Source organism: Labeo rohita, chromosome 4 (assembly GCF_022985175.1).
Source record: "Labeo rohita strain BAU-BD-2019 chromosome 4, IGBB_LRoh.1.0, whole genome shotgun sequence".
Taxonomy (NCBI): Eukaryota; Metazoa; Chordata; class Actinopteri; order Cypriniformes; family Cyprinidae; genus Labeo; species Labeo rohita.
This window is the reverse complement of record NC_066872.1, coordinates 32665161-32678057: the sequence shown is the minus strand read 5'-3', so window position 1 is coordinate 32678057 and position 12897 is coordinate 32665161. Positions and strand designations below refer to the sequence as shown.

General features: G+C 31.5%; 1 protein-coding gene across 3 annotated transcripts in view; it reads right to left on the bottom strand.

Annotated features, from left to right (window-relative positions):
- LOC127164619 (podocan) overlaps positions 1–12897 on the bottom strand; it is a 132335-nt gene that overhangs the window by 77951 nt on the left and 41487 nt on the right. The gene's annotated exons all lie outside the window — the stretch shown is intronic.

Below are 12897 nucleotides of genomic sequence, written 5' to 3'. Positions count from 1 at the left end.
CACAACTCTAGAAATAAACAGAGCATGTGAAAAAAGGGTTGGATGAAGGTTTTTAACCCTTTAGCTCCTCGGAACCACAACATTACAGGGACTTCATTCTCATATATAGATGTAGGCCTATAATAACGCCTGACGCTGTTAATTTTGAGATGTACTTCTGCATATTGTAGTATCCTCTTGCAGTGATATTTGGAATTTCCCACTCTCTTCAAGGGGAAGACCCCATGTTTAGTGCACTATGGTGTCTTTATAAACACACAGATGTACATCCCACACAACCACAGGTTTCTGGTCAAAGTAGGTGTTTTTTTTTTTTTTTTAAGGAAGTTTGTTAGATAAGATTTTAAAAAAATAATAAATAAAGGCCCACTGTGTGCTATGAAGTCTTACAGCAAGAAAAAAAAAAGTCTCAGTTACTCTAAAATTGATTATTTTTACTGTCTAAACTGGGGGGTGAATACTTTTTGAATTTAAAGACCGATTTTCATTTTTTTATAACCGATACCGATAATTTGCATAATCATGTTCCCGATAAGTGATATGCAGAACCGATATTTACTGTCATAAAGTAAATCAGTGACTGAGTGAAGTAAGTCCATACTTCACTTTGGTTTTTCCTCCTTTCAGTCATCTTAAAAAGTGTTAAAAAAATTAGCAGTCTTTCATGTTAAATTTAAACTTCATATTACTAATTACAGCAAAGCAAGAAAGCAGACTATGCTTTACCTTCGCACGCCGTTATCAAAACACCCACAAGATCGTTTATTGGCGTTCATCGGTAAACTCAATATTACAAAAACGATAACCGATTATGGTAAAATGCTTAAATATTGGGAAAAATATCAGTAAATCGATATATCGGTCGATCTCTAGTAAATTTAACTTATTTTGTCATTTGGGAAACATGTACGTATCTTCTATAGGTTCTGAAGGGCAGTACTAAATGAAAAATATATATATTTAGGTAAAATAAGATAAATGTACACGTCCTTGTTCCGTTCAAAAGTTTACACCCCCGGCTCTTAATGCATCACTTTTCCTTCTGAAGCATCAGTGAGCGTTTGAACCTTCGGTAATAGTTGCGTATGAGTCCCTCAGTTGTCCTCAGTGTGAAAAGATGGAGCTTAAAATCAAATAGTCATTGTTGGAAAGGGCTCAAATACACAAAAATGCTGAAAATCCAAAGGCAAAAAAAAGAAGCTGTGGATCATTCAGGTAACAACAGTATTAAGAATCAAGTGTATGTAAACTTTTGAACGGGGTTATTTATATAACTTTTAAACTATTATTTTCTCTTGCTGACTATATGTAAATGTCTTTTATGAGAAATATATAAAAATAACATGCATTTTGTATGATCCCTCTTATTTTGGTAAAATAATTAACATTTTGCAGATTCTGCAAGGTGTATGTAAACTTTTGACTTTTTGTATTCTTTTCACTATATTTGCATAAACTGATAATGATTTTTGAACACTGCTGGCAAAAATAGAAAATAACCACAAAAAAGTCAAAACCATTTGTGTTAGCTTCAAAAAGAGCAAAAAGAAAATTCTGGTAGACTCATGTTGTTGACCCATACATTTCCACATCTTGTTTTCCATCCCTGGGAGAAATCAGCAGAACAGCGGGTTAGGATGTTTGTATGTGGCTATGTATTTACCTACCAGTGGGAATAAAGCGCTGAAAGGTGTTTCAAAAGCACTACAAGGAACACCCTGACCTAATTCTGTTGCTTTTTCTGTTGTGGCCAAGGGCAAATCACCTCTGAACTACCGTGTGCTGACTCAAGGCTCAACCTGACCTGCCCTGCACACCTATCATTCAATTACACTGACATCTCGGTTGGTCCAAGAGCAGCTAGTATTTAGCAAATAACTATTCTGAGATCGTTAGGTCTCAGGCCTGGTCATCTCTGCAAATCTCTTTGACGCCAATGTATGTGTATACGTGCAAGTCACTGGCAGTATTTAGAAGGCACTTTCTAAACACTTTCTAACATTAGTTAATAAAAAGAGTTGTTCATTGTTAGTTCATGTCAGTTCACAGTGCATTAACTAATGTTAACAAACAACTTTTAATTGTAATAATGCATAAGTAAAGGCTGAAATTAATATTAACTAAGATTATTAAATGCTGTAGAAGTATTGTTCATTCTTAGTTCATGTTAACTAATGTAGTTAACTAATAAGCCTTATTATAAATTGTTACAGATTTTTTTAATTTAAAAAAGTAGCATTAAGCTACCATTTAGACTGGCTCAAATGAATCAACAAAATATGGAAGCCTGACTCTCACAATTCTGAGTTTATGTCACACAATTCTAACTTTTTTTCTCACAATTCTGACTTGAAAATATAACCTCAGAACTGTGAAATATAAACAAAAGTCACAATTGCAAGTTATAAACAGTAAATTCTGAAAAGAATAGACATAATTGCAAAATATAAACTCGCAACTGTGAGAATAAAGTCAAAATTGAGACTAAAAAGTCACAATTACCTTTTATTTTTATTAAAACAGAATTGTGCATTATAAACCCAAAGGGTCAAAACTGCAAAATATAAACTCAGAATTTTGAGACGTAAACTAAAAATTGTGAGAAAAAGGAATTCCAAGTTTCTGTCATTCAATTCAGTGTTCAAGTTTTAATTTTGAGAAAAAAAGTTTTAATTAATGCTATTTTTTTTAAAGGGCTCCCCAGTTATTAAGTTATTAAGACTTGTATTGCTTAATATAACATAAATTATGTCTCTTAGTGAAATATGTAGTAGAAAACCCAAGAAAGATTTACGTTATTTAAAAAAATCCACATCGTTTTATACATATTTTGGACTATGGGGGGGCGCCATTATTTTGATGACATCAAATGGTTGCACTCAGTGTGTTACTAGCATTACCTGTTGCTATTTTTACCACAACACAACTTCGGAAAATAAAATACTGATACGATGACCACAGCTACCAAATGCCATACATCGATTTTTCCCCACAAAGAGTCTAAACGCCCTGCATATCAAGTGAAATCCATGCTAAGAAACTCCTTCAGTGGCTGCGGTGTCATGACAAGCGTCAATGTTTACATCCTGCCAGAATGGCATCTAGCGTTTCTTGTCTCTGCCATTCATAAGCTTTTTCAGTAGCTGTGGTCTACTAAAAGCTTCAAAGGCATCAGGGCTAAAGTGGAGAGAACAAAGACGCAAGTCTTTAGGAAGTTTTATTCATCTACAGGCATCTTCCCATTCTTTTCTCCTCTTCTTGTTGCTAGGAAAGCAGTGAAGACAAATTGCTTCTCTTGTTGCCCATTGACTGAAAATTACAACCAAAAGCCACACAATGTGGCATTGTATCAGTATTTTATTTTCCGAGTTGTGTTGCGGTGAAAATAACAACAGGTAGCGGCAGTAGCTCACCGAGTGCAACCATCATCAAAATAATGGTGCCCCTCATAGCCTAAAATATGTATAAAACGATGTGGATTTTTTTCTACTACACATTTTCTACACACTACAAGGCTTCCATAACTTCCACAGGCTGTATTTGAATCGCAATATGTTAAAGTCCATGAAACCTTATTTCACAGTTAATAATTAATAATTCTCCTGGGGTGTTTTAGAATCGACTGAATTGAAGCCTCAGGTAAACACAGCAGCCACGGCGGGCCTAGCCGCCATTCACCGGCACTGGAAAAATCCAGCGTGACTGAAAATAATCAACATTTTAGTGGCGGCAATGAATCACATCATCACTATGCCTGTCCTCTCTCCACCTACAAGTCCAGGGACTCGAAGGGTTGAGAGGATTTCATGCGTTTTGCAAGACTGGGATCAACTTTCCCCGTTTCTCTTAGGCAGGATTTTGGCGGTGGGAGCAATGACGCTAATGTTAACGCTGAAACCAGAACAGCGCTATACTTAGTCCTCCATAGCCCACAGTGCATCAGAAGTAACAGTGATACCCCATATTAACAATTACTGACCCATTACCGGAATACAGATTTCACACAGACAAGAATAATGACTGTTAAAGAGAACAGAAGGAAAGTAAACACGTGACATGCGAGTTTGAGCTCCTTTCTCACTTTTCTCAAGGTGAATGAGACCTGTGTAAGACAACACCAATAAAAAGCAAGCTGTGGATTCACTTGACTGAGACAATGTTTTATTACCCCGTTATTTCTCCATCCCTCACTTCTCTCCATGACCTCTCTTCAGAGAAAACTGCGCTCATCTGTTAGAACTGACGCAATCTTTCCCCTTGACACGACTGATGAAGTGAGTAAACACAAGAGAGGGATAACAGAGAGGTGAAAACTGAGAACAGAGAGGTGGAAGAACTGAAATATGCTTATAAGGACATAGATATAACTCTCGGTTATCTAAAATAATCTATCAGTTGTTTCAGAGTTTCAACTCTAATTTGTAACTTCTAATAATATATATTTTTATAATATTTAATTAATTATGTAAGTGTGTAAGTATGTTTATTTAAATAAGTTTCTTATGCTCATCAAGGCTGCATTTATTTGATCAAAAATACAGAAAAAAAAACTGTAAAATGTTGAAATATTATTGTAATTTAAAACAAGAGTTTTCTATTAAAATACAGCTTAAAATATAATTTATTCCAGTGATGCAAAGCTGAATTTTCAGCAGCCATTACTCCGGTCTTCAGTGTCACATGATCCTTCAGAAATCGTTCAAATATGATGATTTATTTTTAATGTTGGAAACAGTTGTGCTGTTTAATATTTTTTTGGAGCCTGTGATAGTTTTTTCAGGGTTTTTTGATGGATAAACCGTTAAAATAGAAATACTTTCAAACAATATAAATCTTTACTATCACTTTTTATCAATTTAACACATCCTTGCTGAATAAAAGTATTAATTTCTTTCAAAGAAAGAAAGAAAGGAACTATTTACTGGCCCCAAACTTTGCACAGTAGTGTATATTGTTAAAAAAAGATTTCTATTGTAAATAAATGTGGTTCTTTTTAATGTTTTATTCATCAAAGAATCCTGAAAAACACATCACAGATTGATTAAGCAGCACAACTGTTTTTAACTTTGATAATAAATCAGCATATTAGAATGATGTAGTAAGTAATGATGCTAAATATTCAACCTTACCATCACAGGAATAAATTCTATTTTAAAATATATTAAAACAATAACACACTATTCTAAATTGCAATAATATTTCACAATATTACAGTTTTTTCTGTATTTTTAATTCAATGAACGCAGCCTTGATGAGCAGAAAAGTCTTTAAAAAAAAATCTACACTAGGATTAGGATGGGTTAAATTGATAAAAAGTGATAGTAAAGACTTATATTGTTAGAAAGATATCTATTTTGAATTAATGCTGTTCTTTTTAATAAACGTTATACTTATAAACGTCCTATCTTCTTATAAACGTTATATTTATCAAAGAATCCTAAAAAAAAAGTATCACAGGTTCCAAAAAAATAAAAAATTAGCTTTGCCACCACAGAAATAAGTTCTTTTATACTATTTTTGGTGTATTTTTAAATCAAATAAATGAAGCCATGAGCATAAAAAAAAAAAACACACATTAAAAATCAAACTGATCCCCAACTTCTTTTTAACTTTTTATTCATCAAAGAATCCTGAAAGTATCACAGGTTCAAAAAAAAAATAATAAAACAGAAAAGTTATTTTAAATTTAAATTATATTTCACAATATTACTGTTTTTTGTGTATTTTATAAAAGACTTCTGCTAAAAAAAAAAAAAAAAAAACTTATGAACGGCAATGTATATTACAATTCACAAAATAAATGCTGTTCTTATAAACATTATATTTATCAAAGAATCCTAAAAAAAAAAAAAGTATCACAGGTTTCAAAAAAATAAAAATAAAAATTTAGCTTTGCCACCACAGAAAAAATTTTTTTTTGAAGCACAAAACAAAAATGTTCTTTAAATTGTAACAATAATAATAATAATAATTCACAATATTATTATTTTTTGTTTTAAATCAAATAAATGCAGCCGTGATGACCATAAAAGACTGCTTTTAAAAAACATTAAAAATCTAACTGAACCCAAACTTCTTTTTAACTTTTTATTCATCAAAGAATCCTGAAAAAAGCATCACAGATCCCCCAAAAAATGAAACAGCTGTTCTATCCTCTTCATTAATAAATGACATTACACTGTGGCAAGATTCTACCATTACAGAATAACATTGTAAATGAACCACACTGTACCCCACACCCATCACACAGACACATTTTACACACATTACACATACCCGGAATGATTTTCATTGGACTGAGTATGACTGTTGTGCTTGGGATGTGTCTCTGAATCATATTACTTGGTTCAAACCAGAAACACACATGAAATAAAAATGCCAGTAGTAGTTTGCACACGTACTGTTCAATCCACACTTTTCTATTCTCAAAACACTTGATTCTGTTCTTATATTACTCAGATAGTGCCTTATTGTATTTAAGTCTCTTAAGAAACAAAGTGTTTGTTAAAACTAAAAAAAACCCTAATCAAAAATCTAGTGCAGCTCTACCAGTGCGTCAGAGCATGCAAAGTCATAAAAAGGAAAAGCCAATAAACTTCAGGGACTGCGAAGACTTTCAGCATGGCTTATGAATAAACTGCTGATGGAAAAAAAGGAAAAATATCCTTCAGGTATATAACTACGGGTCCAAATAAAACCTCCAAACCCCTCCATGACTCATCTCGCTCTCTTTCCTCTATTTCTAATCCAGGAAGTATGGGAGTGCTCTTTCTAACGGTTGGAAGTGAAAACCTCCAGCTGTGTGGTTTGGCCATGGCTTCCACACGCAGGACATTCCACTGGAAACTCAACCCCTTTTCGGCTCAAAGACCTTCACACGCTTCCCATTCATTTCCACAGGCTCTGAAAACACGTTTTTTAAAAACTCCAACGAACAGGAAGCGACGTTCAGGAACAAATACTCCGTTTTCTGAAGTCGCATTAATGTGTATTGACCCCTGATAACCCCCAAAGTGAGCTTGAGCAACCTTAAAGACCTTGGCTCTATTAATAGGGGTGCTAATCTGTGCGCCCCACACTCCGTATCTGTCCATATCTCCCCTAGTCGCCAGGCTGGTATGACTTTATTTTTAGAGGTGAGCAAGAAGAGGAGGCCGTTCCAGAATATCCTCATAAGCCCTCGGCTCCATCAGATGCTCAGGAATTGTGTAACTTTGCTGAGACACGTATGGTAGGCTTAGTGTCCTCAACCACTGCTTAATTTAAAAACATTTTTGCTGTTGTTGTTGACAATGAAGTCCTTTAATGTGTGTCCACACGCACACACACACACACAATTAAAAATTATATAAAACATGTAAACTTAAACACACAAAACAATATTTATACATACATATTTAATATTAATGTTATTAACATTTTGTTAATGTATAAATTATAAAAGTATAAATTATTAACACACACACACACATAAAATTATATATGTATTTATAACATTTGTATACATAAATTATATTTACACACATATATTTAACGTTATTCAAATTTTGTTACTGTATAAAAAAAATTAATACACACACACACACACATTAAAAAAATATAAAAGTATATACAATAATTCTATATATACTTTATATTTTCACAATTTACACACACTATATAATATAGTATAATATTACTACGTTTTTTTATTTGTTCTACTAATTTTTCCTCAAATATGATTATATAAAGTATTAATTATAATATATATATATATATATATATATATATATATATAAATAATATTAATTATATAATATATAATTATAATAATAATTAATTTAAACAAATATAATTAATTTTAAAATGAAATATAAAATAATACTCAAAATATAAGAAGACAAAGAAGTATTGTTATACTCAAATAAATGTCCAGAGACATGAAGGGGCAATTTTCATGTCCTCACCGGGTTGAAATAAAATAAAATAAAATAAAATGACTACTACAACTATTACTATCATCATCATTATTATTATTATTACTTCTAAAATAAAACAAAATAATATTTAAAATATAAGAAGATGAATTAGTACTATTATACTCAAACAAAAAAAGTCTAGAGATATGAAAGAATTTTCATGTCATCCCAGGTTGTTAAAATAAAATAAAAATATTTATTTTATATTTCATTATTATAATTATTATTATTATTAGTATAAGAAAATAAATTTAATATATTTATATATTTAATATATATATGTGTGTGTGTTTGCCTAAAATATGAGTGTGTACTATACTGTGTATTTATTATGTATATATAAATACTATTATGTATATATAAATACAAGCACATTCATGTATATATTTAAGAAATATTTACAAGTATATGCACTTATTATAATTTTTATAGAATTTATATTATATATAAAATATATTTTGTACCTAAATAATATATGTCTTAAATATATGCAGTAATTTGTGTATTTATATAGACATCATAATTACTTGGGTAGAAACCTATACATCAGAGCCTGATAAAAATGCATTTTTAAAGAAAGACGTCAGATGGATTTAGAGACTTTTGCATCTGAACTCTTCATATATAAAAATAATACTCAAAATATAAGAAGACGAGGTATTATCCTTAAATAAATGTCCAGCATAGCTTTTAGTTTGTTCTACTCATTTTTAGTCAACAATATGTTTAAATTAAAAGCATATAATTATTGTCACAATGCACATTTTCATCACATCTTTATTGATTGCATAAAAAGAAACTCCTCTCCTCAATGGAGCAGATTTTTTTCTACACCAGACCTGAGTGTCCATAAGTGCATTCAAAAGAAAATATGAAAATATAATTTGTGCAAAGCCCATTGACAGGGAGGCAGAGGTTTTGAGGAACATCACAGCAGCATTCTGGGCTATATTTAAGCGGTTTTGCCTTAAATGAGGCGTAGCAGAGCAGGGCTGATCCAGCTCTCTGAAGTTATGGAACACAGTCTGGCTGTGGGAGGAATGTTACGGGTTTAGGCTTGAACCGCTTCAGCTGCTTCGTACATATGCTCTGGGTGTTATTTTAATCTCCAATGTAATCACGAAGTATCGCACACCCCAATATCATATCAGAAAGGATACAACCTTGTCCAGCCTGCCCGGTGTGAGTGTGTCCGTGTCCTTGCGGTTTTGCCAAGTACTATGTGTTTCTTCGTGAATCTGCGTGTGTGTGTGTGAGGACACGTTCTAGAGCTCATATGGATGTCTTCCAGGTTTTGGTCTCAGCTGAAGCACACTTTCGCCACCCTGTGAGTCACATCCGGTAGCAGGTCTGTGGGTCTGTGTTTGTGTGTGTTTTAACATGAGCCTGAACACACTGTAAACTCTCTCTCCTGTCACTGAATTCATAAAGAGAGTTCTGTACTACACTAATTCTTCTGTCAATGCTAATTTGTGTGCAAAGGAAGAAAAATATGTATGAATATGAACTCAAACATTCAAATACTTCCAATTTTATATAACTGAATGCGAGTTAAAGTTTAAACTTAAGTTCCCAATTACGCTATGAAAGAACCTCTGACTATTAAAATTTTCCTCTAGGACGCCCAGGCAAGAGAGGACAGATTTTTCAGCCAGCCAGTCAGTGCCAACCAACCAACTAATTAACTAACTAAATAAATAAAACCCAGGTTGCAATGCAATGCAATGCAATGCAATGCAATGAAATAATTTTATATATATATATATATATATATATATAATTATTATTATTATTAAAATAATCAAAATATAAGATGAAGACAAAGAAAAAGCATTAATATACTCAAATAAATGTCCAGAGATATGAAAGAGCACATTTCAAGCATGTCATCTCATTATGTCATGTCATCTAAAATAAAAATAAAATAAAATAAATAATTTGATATTTCATTAATCATCATCATCATCATCATCATAGTCATCATTATTATTATTTATTCTAAAATAAAATAGAAAATAATACTCAAAGAATGTCTAGAAACATTTTCAATTTTCATATCATCCCAGGTTGTTCTAATAAAATTAAATTAAATTAAACATTTATTTCATATTTTGTTATTATTATTATTATTATTATTATTATTATTATTTAGTGAGTTAGTTAGTTAGTAATAGTATTATTATGCTCAAATAAATTTCCAGAGTAATTTTCATATCATCCCATGTTGTTCTAATAAAATTAAATTAAATTAAATTCAATTAAATTAAACACCTTTATTTCATATTTTATTATCATTATTACTATTATTATTATTATTATTATTATTATTACTTAGTTAGTTAGTTAGTTAGTTAGTAAGTAATAGTATTATTATGCTCAAATAAATTTCCAGATTAATTTTCATGTCATCCCAGGTTGTATAAAATAAAATAAAATAATACAACATTTATCTGATTTTATTATTATTATTATTATTATTTCTAAAATAAAACATCAAATAATATTCAAAATATAAGAAGTATTAGTATACTCGAATAAATGTCCAGAAATAAAATTTTTTATGTCATGCCAGGTTGTACTGAAATAATTAAATAAAACACATTTATGTAATATTTCATTATTATTATTATTACTTAAAATATAAGAAGTATTATACTCAAATGAATGTCCAGAGTAATTTTTACGTCATTCCAGGCTATATAAATAAAAATTCAATTCAATTCAATTCAATTCAATTCAATTCAATTAAAATGCATTACATCAAAATATAAGTAGTAGCAGTAGTATTATACTCAAAAAAAAAAAAAGTCCAGAAATATGAAAGAGCTTCCTCTGGCCATTCAAAATTTTACATCATATTCAATTAAATAAATACTTTTTATATAATAAAAACAATATATAATACAATTATTTTTTTTAAAGTATAGATATCATGTATATAGCCAGATAATTAGGATCAGTCTCACATCTAAAACACAAATAGTCACACTGACTATCACACCACAAAAAAAGTGTTATATCAGTGCAAGCGGCTACAGTCTGCTCTGTCCACACTGATCTCAGGCATGTCTCAGGCTACGAATGGCAAATAGATGACACAGCTCCTGAGGACTTAAAAGGGTGTGTGTCTGTGTGTGTGAGCGAAACATGACAGACAGCCAACAGTGAGTCATTCTATAACCAGCTCAGCAGCTGTTGCCTTATCAGATAAGGCAGAAACTCATCACACACACACACACACACACTCACAAACAACTAATACCCGTTTTACAACTTGCTATAAAAACGCTACTTCATTAAAACACCAAACAGATTTTATTTCCTGGTGCAGCTGAGGACCTTTTCTACACGGTTTATGGATGGAAAATCACCTGAGCAGATAGTAAAATGATTCCTTATTATCACAGAAAGAAAAATATCCTCCTTCCAGAATCACTAAACTCAAACTATCACAAAAAGCAAGCAATGACATTAAATAGGGCCTACAACAGGTACAAAAAGACTGCTATCAGCAAATATAAACCTATTATTTATTAATCAGGGAAAAAAGTCCTTCACAGTCCAGCATCAGTGCATTTCTAGGATGTAAATAGACATGATAAAACTAGGTTGAACACATGACTACAGTATTTAAAACAGTTTGTGCTGTAGGACCAACGTGTGTTGACTTTTTGCTTGAGGTTGTGCTGTGGTTGCAGGTTTAGAGATTAGGCCTCTGATCTGTTTTCAGTAAACGGGACCTGCTTTCACATCAAAAGCGACACAAAAAAAACTTTCCCCACTCTCGAGCTCCTGACATCCCCCTCACAAGCTATTTAAAGAGCTGTCTTGCAAATATGTATGTGTGCGGGGGTTGTTAAGTGTTAAAACAATCTAAAACTAGAAACGAACAGTTAATGTATGTAATATGTAGTTTCCATCAATCACTGACACACTAAACCTGACATACCACAATGACACATTTCTTTAAAACAGGATAAGATGTGCTCATTAATAGTTATAATGACAGATAACTACCTTAAGAACTATCAAACAGGATTAGTTTTCTAATGTACGCTATTAACGTATGATGTCTGTTACTCAGAAAGGATTACAATATCTAGTAATTTACATATAATTCATTTCTAAAAGTTAAAATTGATTTTTCTTTTAAGGTGGGGCTGATGAAAATGTTTACAGGAAAGAGTAATTAATGAATTGATTGATCTTGAATGGGATGCTTGAACTATTAACTTATATTTTACCTATAAAGTTGGCAATAAGGAAGGTATACAACCAAAACAGATGGATAGATAGATAGATAGATAGATAGATAGATAGATAGATAGATAGATAGATAGATAGATAGATAGATAGATAGATAGATAGACAGACAGATAGACAGATAGACAGATAGATAGGTAGGTAGACAGGTAGACAGGTAGACAGATAATAAACTAACTAAACTAAACTACACTAAACTATAAAGTTGGCAATGAGGAAGGTATACAACCAAAATGGATAGATAGATAGATAGATAGATAGATAGATAGATAGATAGACAGGTAGATAGATAATAAACTAACTAAACTAACTAAACTAAACTACACTAAACTATAAAGTTGGCAATGAAGAAGGTATACAACCAAAACAGACAGATAGATAGATAGATAGATAGATAGATAGATAGATAGATAGATAGATAGATAGATAGATAGATAGATAGATAGATAATAAACTAACTAAACTAACTAAACTAAACTACACTAAACTATAAAGTTGGCAATGAAGAAGGTATACAACCAAAACAGATAGATAGATAGATAGATAGATAGATAGATAGATAGATAGATAGATAGATAGATAGATAGATAGATAGACAGGTAGACAGGTAGACAGGTAGACAGGTAGATAGATAATAAACTAACTAAACTAAACTACACTAAACTATAAAGTTGGC